The sequence below is a fragment of the Heterocephalus glaber genome, unplaced genomic scaffold, assembly GCF_053883595.1.
Source record: "Heterocephalus glaber isolate CG9 unplaced genomic scaffold, H.glaber_assembly_v1.0 deba00001547, whole genome shotgun sequence".
NCBI classification, from domain to species: domain Eukaryota; kingdom Metazoa; phylum Chordata; class Mammalia; order Rodentia; family Bathyergidae; genus Heterocephalus; species Heterocephalus glaber.
Window position 1 is genome coordinate 11,717,014 of NW_028258340.1, and position 8,215 is coordinate 11,725,228.

At 36.3% G+C, this 8,215-nt stretch overlaps 1 non-coding gene across 1 annotated transcript; it reads left to right on the top strand.

The window, feature by feature from the left end:
• Window positions 1-6,298: 6,298 nt before the first annotated feature.
• Window positions 6,299-7,868, top strand: LOC101713469 (protein FAM47E). Its single transcript, XR_015442446.1, has one exon. It is a non-coding gene; the product is annotated as a protein FAM47E (transcript).
• Window positions 7,869-8,215: the final 347 nt, after the last annotated feature.

The window sequence follows — 8,215 nt, forward strand, 5'->3', positions numbered from 1 at the left end:
ACAAAAAAATCTAAAATCTCATGCAATATCTAACAGGTGTCCCCTGTGTGCAGGACTCATTAAATCGCCTTTTTTTCTGGTAACAAAGCTGTGACAGCCTCACTTGTCACCTCATTGCTCACTGTAGCCAAGTTCCTGAACCCTGGGCTTCATGGAGAGCACTGACAGGCCACTCTGCCCAATGGGATTTCACATTTTTTTCCATGTCTACTTGATAGTTGAAGCCATTTCCATTCCCCACAGATGTCTTAAACACTTTATTCCTTTGTTTCTCAGCTCACTTCTGCTGATCTTTTCTCTCTATACTCTTCCAAAAATGGGGGATGGTTAAGTGCCTGGTATGATCTGTAGTGCAGGAGACAGAAACAGATGTGAGACTCTAACTCTGCAGACTTCAAAGTTCAACAGGGATAGCACCCTCTGAGGTACCATCTGTTTAGTCCTATCCTTACCATTCTGGAAATGGCATTCCCCTTTCTGAGAAATTGCTCCACACACGGAGACTCCAATTATGTGGCTCCAGGGGATGTCCACATGCCCTTACATGATTCATCTCCCTTTCCACAGCTGACTAGCTCAGGGTTCAGACAGTCATGATCCTTGGCCCTTATATTGTTGGCATAGGCTAACCACCATAAGGACCAACCTCATTATATTCCTGGACACGGGAGGAGAAAAAAATATTTTTCCTGTATTCTCACTTGTCTATGAGGAATTTTGCATTGTAACCTCCAGGAAGACAAAAAAGAGACTTGCGATGATAAATATTATTGGTGAATTTAACAAAAAGAATGGAACATAATGTTTCAGCTTTGTCTAGACTGTTCTTTTGGATATGTTTTTTCTTCATGACCAAATGCTGTGATCCTATAGGAAATTTGTGGACACAGCATGTGATTATCTCGTACTTTCCTTGACTTAGTAATTAGATTAGTTGAGAGAGACTATGTGGATACTAAATACTCCAAATATCTTTGGCTTGTTAAGAAAATATTTATTTTTTATTTTTATTAAGATCCAGTGCAAGTTGCTGGTGATAATAAGGGGGTATTGTTCTCCATATGTCATTCAAAGTTCCAGGCTCCGTCCACACTGTGGATATGTCTTATTTTAAGATCTGCTCCCTTCTGCATTCAGCATATGGATTGCACTGTAATTTCCTATTAACAAGGCCTAATTATAGTGTAAATCATTTCTTCCCATGGTCTATTAGTTAGAACACCCCACAAAATTATAAGTGTGCTGGAAAATTATAGTCAAATTGTGTGATGAAGAGAAAAAGGATCTGAGGTTTCATATCCTTCCTCTGGCACAGTATTTTTTTTCTTCTAAGTTGTGAAATTGAAAAATATTACTAAATGTATTTGGCTACAGACCAAAGCCTGTTCTTCAGTTAGCTGAGTCCTCTGTATATTAATTAGTTTTAAATTGAAGGGGAAGACACGGGTTATTTTTGAAGGATTCTAAAGTACAAATATAGACTATTCAAATTAAAGTTTTGAAACACAGTCTTTACATTGATGTTGAAGTTGTGAATCTCAAAAGATATCAGAAATCATGTTCTCCATGATTGATCCACGAGGGAATCATGTTGAGAAATTAGGAGAGAATAAGTTTCAAGCATGATAGATATTATAGGGTATCAAAATGGAAGCACACTTTTAGCTAGAGATCAACTAAAGTCTTCCAGTGTCAGAGATATACCAAAGTTTTGGCAAATGAGATGGTCCTGTCTCACCTGTGAGTTTCATTGCTTGTATCACCAAAGAATAATGGCACTTGCTAACTGACACACTCTTCCTTCTCACTCAAAGGTGAAGACTATTAGTGAAGCTCACCTCACATCTGTAGATCAGACATGCTAATTACCTTGGCTAATACAATGTGTACTTTATTCACAATTATGAATGGATGGTTAGTCCAGGTGTTTCAGAAAAATAAAGAGGAGTTTATAATGAACAAGTAGAACCAATTCTGGCAAGAAAAAGATGTAATACAAGAAATAGAACAGAATTTTACTAAAAAATCAAAATCATATGCCCAGAATTATAAGGAAGACAAAAGGCTTATAAACAAGAACAGGCTGTTATAGAGGGGGGAAATAGAGAAGAATAAAGAACTTGAATATTAGAGAAATAGTATTGCAAAATTAAATACTTAATAGAAGCCAGATATAAACATTGATTATAAAATAATATAAACTTCCAAAAGATAAAAGACTGAAAAAAGTCGTGAATTGATCAAAGTCATGGGCACAAACCATTAATTGAAAATAGATATTTTATCTATAGCTTTAAAAACATCTTAGAGAATTACAATCTTCTATAATCCTATACTGTACCTTGGCAACAAGAACCATACTTGATTCTTCTAGTATGTATCTCCAGAAGCAAACAGGGTGAATGACACATATTTCAAGTAAATAAATAGTTGTTGAATTATAGTACAAATAAATTATTTAAAATTACAAAGTTGGTTGTTCATATGACTTACATAATAAAATCCTTGAGTTCTACATGTATATTTGTGTTTTAATTTTCATATACATGTGTAATAACTTATTTACTTGAGATGTAAGAGTCAAAATAGCAGTTTTTGTTGTGATCTGCTTGTCCACTAGAATATAAAAATGGAACACAGATTTTGTCCCTCTTTCTTACTAATATATCCCTAAATTGTACATAATTGTTTGAGCCATATTTGATGATCAATAAGTATATATCAAATGAATTAATCAACTAATGCAAGGAGATTTGAGATCAGTGGTTGGAAAATTGAGTGAGTTCCCTATGAAGGTGAAAGAATGACTTGGTGAGATTTGGGAAAGAGAGGAAATTTTGTATAGCTTGTGTGGCTCATGCTATGGAACGTAACTAAAGGATTTTTAAAACATGGATTGCTGGAGTGGCAGTAAAAGTACAAAATGTCTGAATGCATCTAAATGATTAACAGTGCTTTCTCCAAGGATGTACCTTGATTGAAGAATGATATCTAATCTACAATTTGTGTACTACAGCATTCTTAGTGATGACAAAAGCAATGCTAGATCAAAATTATAAAATGTGTAATATATGTTAAGATTTTTGGCGTTTATTTTCTGGATTTTAAAGGGAATATTTATCACAAACATTGGGAGAGAAAGCAATGTTATGGTTTAGTTTTAATATGTCTCCTAAAAGACTTATGTGTTCTGAGGTGGGGCTTTTGGAAGGTGATTAGATTATGGGAACACTATTTTCATCAGTGGATTAATCCATTGTTGAGTTCATAGTTTAATGGGCTGTTAAGAGGTGGGGTATGATTGAAGGAGGTGTGTGTGCAATATTGGAGGTTCTATCTATCTATCTATCTATCTATCATCTATCTCTGACTCTCCTTCCTCTTTCTGCTTCCTAACTGCCATGGGTTAAGCAGCTTTCCTCTGCTAGGTCCTTTCATCATGCCAGTTCTGCCTTAGACCCAGCTGCTCATGTACTGAACTCTTGGAAACTGTGAGGCAAATAAATAGACCTCTCCTCTTTTAATTAGCAAGTGTTAGGGATTTTGATCTAGTGTCAGGAAAACTGACTAATACAAGAAAAATATAATGGTATGGAATCTAAGAAGTTGGTTTCAATGTGGGGAGTATGATCCACATTTTGGAATAATGAGTGCAAATTTTATGAGGTATTTGATAGTAATTATTCTCTAGCGACTTTGGAGGGGGCAGATTCATGTGACTGGTAGTGATAGAGCGATACAAAGTAAATTATATCTCCTTTTCTGGCAAATATAAACTAAAACAGACCAGCTTTATTCCTTGAGACATTTTTAATGGGAGAAATAGATAAGCCAATAATTTGCAAGTCACTAAACATTAGACAGCAGAAACTGATCCCTTAGATATGAGAAATAAATGATGTAAGCCTTGTGGTTTATCCACAGATTGTTTACTAGGTGCCCAGGATACAGTTTAGGGAGGGGGAACATAGGTAGAGATCAGAAATCTCCAAATTTGAGATTAGGTTAAATCAGAAAAATAATCACCTAAGAAAAGTACAGGGAGCAGAGCCTGGCATGCAAACTATGAAATGGTGACTATTCTGACCAGCCAGAGGAAAAAGAAATACATCAGGTACAGAGAAACAAAAGTCAAGGTGGCATCAGATTGCTCATCCGAAACAATGCAAATGAGAAAACAGTGGAGGCACTTACTTAAAGTATTGATAGGAAAAATATATATTAACCTAGAATTGTACACACAGAGAAGACATCTTTCAACAACTAAGATAAAACATAATTTTTTAGATAAGTAAAAGAATAACAAATTCATCACCAGATAGCAAGGTACTGCACAGTATACTTGCCTTCTTCTCTCCCAAAACTCACCCACAATACCTTTCACAATAGTATTAAAAACATGAAATTATTTAGGAAAACTCCAGGGAGAGAGATATGCAACACATCCAAAAGAAACTTCAAAATAATGTTAAGATAAATGCATATATGTTGATCAATATGTATATTTTCATGAGTCACAAAATATGACAACTATTAAAATGATAATTATCCTCAATTAATCTTCAGATTCCATAGAGCTCTAATTAAAATCCCAACATGCTTTTTGGTAGACATTCACTAATTCTAAAATTCCCACAGAAATTTAAGAGACATAGCAGAGCAAAAAAAATAAAACAAATTGTAGAAGAACTGAATTTGATGACTAATACAGATTGACCTCCAAGACTTACAATAAAAGGAAAATAACACAATGCAGAATTGCTGTAAAGAGAAAAATCAACGGATCAGAAAAAAACCCCAAGAAATATAGAGAAGTGATTTTCTTCAGTTACAAGGTTAATTCAGCAGAGAAAAGCTCACCATTTCAAAAAAAGTTCTGGCATTATCATCTACTCATAGGCAAAAAAAAATCATTTTGATGCATATGAAATCATTTGGTATATATATTGCCCGATTTACAGAAGTCAACTTACAATAAGAGAGAGGAGAGCAAGGAGGAAAAACCAAGGAGGGAAGTAAAATGATTAAGATTCAATATGCATATGTACCCATTCCCCAGGATGAATGTAAATATGATGTATCACAAACATTTATTGATTAAAAAAAGAAAGAACAACAACAAAATTTAGAAAGATAATAACAAGGACAAGAAAAACCTCTCTGTAACCTTTGGATAGGCAATGTGTTTTCTTAGATACAATATAAAAAGTACAGTCCATAAAACAAATTGAATGGAACTCCATCAACTTTAAGTCTTCTGTTCTTTGAAATACATTGTTAAGACAAGGGACAATCCAGAGGTGGAAGCCTAAATTTGTGAATTATGTATCTGATGAATGACTTAAGTCTAAAACACAAATTACTCTCAAATTTTAAAATATACAAAACTTTGAATATATACTTCACCACTGGATGGCAAATCAGCATATGAACATATGTTCAACACCAGCAGAAATGCTAGTGAAAACCACAATGAGATATAACATGCCTTTTAGAATAGCCAAAATTCAAAGGACTAAATCATACCAAGTGATGGGAGTATATAGAAAAATTGAAATTCTCCTGCTGGAAGAAATACAAAATAGAATAACTACATGCTGAAAGGATATAAAATTTCAGGTTGATAGGACAAATAAGTTCAGATCTATTGTATACATGGTGACTATGGTAATAGGTTGTATATTTGAAAAATGCTACAAGATTAGATGTTAAGTGTTATCACCACAAAATGATAACTATGTGAGGTAATACATATGTTAATTGGCTATATTTAGTCATTCCACAAGATGTATACTTATCTATATACTCATACACATACATACATACATATATATACATATATATACTTTGCAATATATATACACATATATATTTTGAAGTATATATACTTCAAGTATATACTTCAAAATGTTTTACATAATACACACATTTTATCTGTCAATCTAAAAAACAGTAGAACTATTTGGGAAACGTTTGATAGTTGACATTAGACATACACCTCTCATGATCCTACCAGGGACTTCTAGCTAAAGTTCAGCCAAGGGTAATGAAAATATATGTGCACATAAAGACATGGATTCAATGCTTGTGCGTCCAAAGTGCAGCAGCTAAATCAAGTGTTTTAGGTCCACACAAGGGATGAGAAAGTGGAGCTAGCTGGGGGAGAGGCACTGGCTGGCTGGCTGCCCCTCCCTAAAGAATCCCAGTGCATCACGAGGGCCTAGTCACTTAGCAACATGGCTGGATTCTGGAAACAAACCACTGAAACTCTGGTGGTGGCCACAAAACCAAGGGCACCATGATGGAGCAGAGGTGGCACTTGCGGCCAAGGGTACATGAGCCAGTGGCCAAGTGTTTCGCAAAGCACAAGAGCAAGCTGATTCAGTTCTCCATCTCCCTGGATGGCCGGCGTTGGATATTCGTGAGGGAAGATCTGGACGACTTCAGGAAAGGTTGTCCACATTCTGAGGGTCTGATCATTCGCGGCACCAAGGAGGCCTTTATTCCTATGGTCGCTCACAGAGTCCCCCAGCCTGGCACCAAAAACAGCCAGAGAAAGCCCAAAGATGCAAGCCTGTGCTCCACACTGTCTTCAGCCCAGCTAGCACGTAAGACATTCATGCACGACCTCCAGGCCTGCCTGGCCCAGAAATCTTCAGCTCTCTACTCGACTCTGGAAGAAGACGTCCCTGCAGACCTCTTGCTAACGGTGCTCAAAGTGCTGGACCCGGACCGGAAGCTGGAGGACACATGGAATTATTGCGAGGGCCTCAGGGAAGGAACCAAGAAACCCACCAAGTTTTCCAAACAAGGTAGTCCAAAAGGCTTCCCTATATTTCCCAAGATTTCCAAGCCACGTCGATACAGCTTGCTTCAGGAAGACAAGACAAGCAAACTGTATTTCCATAGCTCTCTTTAGCATAGTTACATGCCATAAGGAATCCATGACTTCTGTAGATGGGTTGCTACTTTGGGAGACTTCAGCATCAGGGAAGATTTCCTGCTGAAACGATTTGATATTGGCTTTGAGTTCAAACCAACATATGATGAGAACCAAATGAAGAAAATAAATCTGCTTCCTCCTGAGCTCAGGTACTGCAAGGGACTAAAGAAATCGAAGGAGATAATATTCTCCATACAGGAACTAGACTTTGACAGGAAACATAAGAAACCAAAGAATCCCTATCAACCAAAGCATGAGAAGATCAGGTATGGAGCATGGTACCTAAAGCCCAAACTATGGAAAAAACTAATAAATGATGAGACTTTGATTGACCCCAAGATCCTAGCTGAAGCTCAACGTGAACCTCCTCCTGACATTATTGAAGATATTTATGGAACAATTGCCTTTAAGGACTTCATTGTAAGCAAGGGCTACAGTATGCGGAGGAATCCTTGAGCAGTTGTTCACTAGGAAGGGATGGCGTTATAACAAGTTTGTGACCCCTATACCAAGAGCAGTGGAGGCCCATGACAGAGCACTGGCTGCTTTTGCAAAAGAAGATGATTAGATGGCTTTTCATTTGCTATGTACTTGACTATATCTTGCTCTCATTTTCAACAATCAGAATATAGGATGAGGATCCCACCTAGGATGTACAATTGGGACAGGTAGCCTGTAATTTCAGCACTTCATGCTCTAAATATTCCTCAATTAACTTCTGCTTTGAATTCATCAATATTTTAGATGTCAACTGAGATCAACATTCATACAACCTCTTCTCACATTTTTGCAGCTTTGAGAATATTATGTCATTATTATCAATTATTTGTAAAACTACATAGAACCCTAAAATGCAGACTTACTCTTAAAAGGGAAATGATCTAATAATCTCATTTATGACACAGGAGAAATCTCAAATACTGAAATTGTGCTGAATAAAAGAAAACTTGTAAAGCTCTACTTGTATTTTTTTTCTTAAATTCTTTTATTGGTACAATTTAGATATACAACACAATTACATTTCTCATTGGGAACTTGTACCTTTACATGATGCATCTCAGTTTTTATTTTTTCCCCATTCCTAGCCCTCCCTTCACCCCCTCCACCCTTCCCTATTTACAAAGACTTTATTTCCATGTTTTCCATTTCTCATCATTTTTCCTTTCCCTTCTTTCCTTTCCCCTGCCCCTCCCACTAACCCTACCCCTTTGGACTTTTTCTTCCTATTTTGCATTATTGATTATTCATTCTAATCATTGGAACATTTTAGGT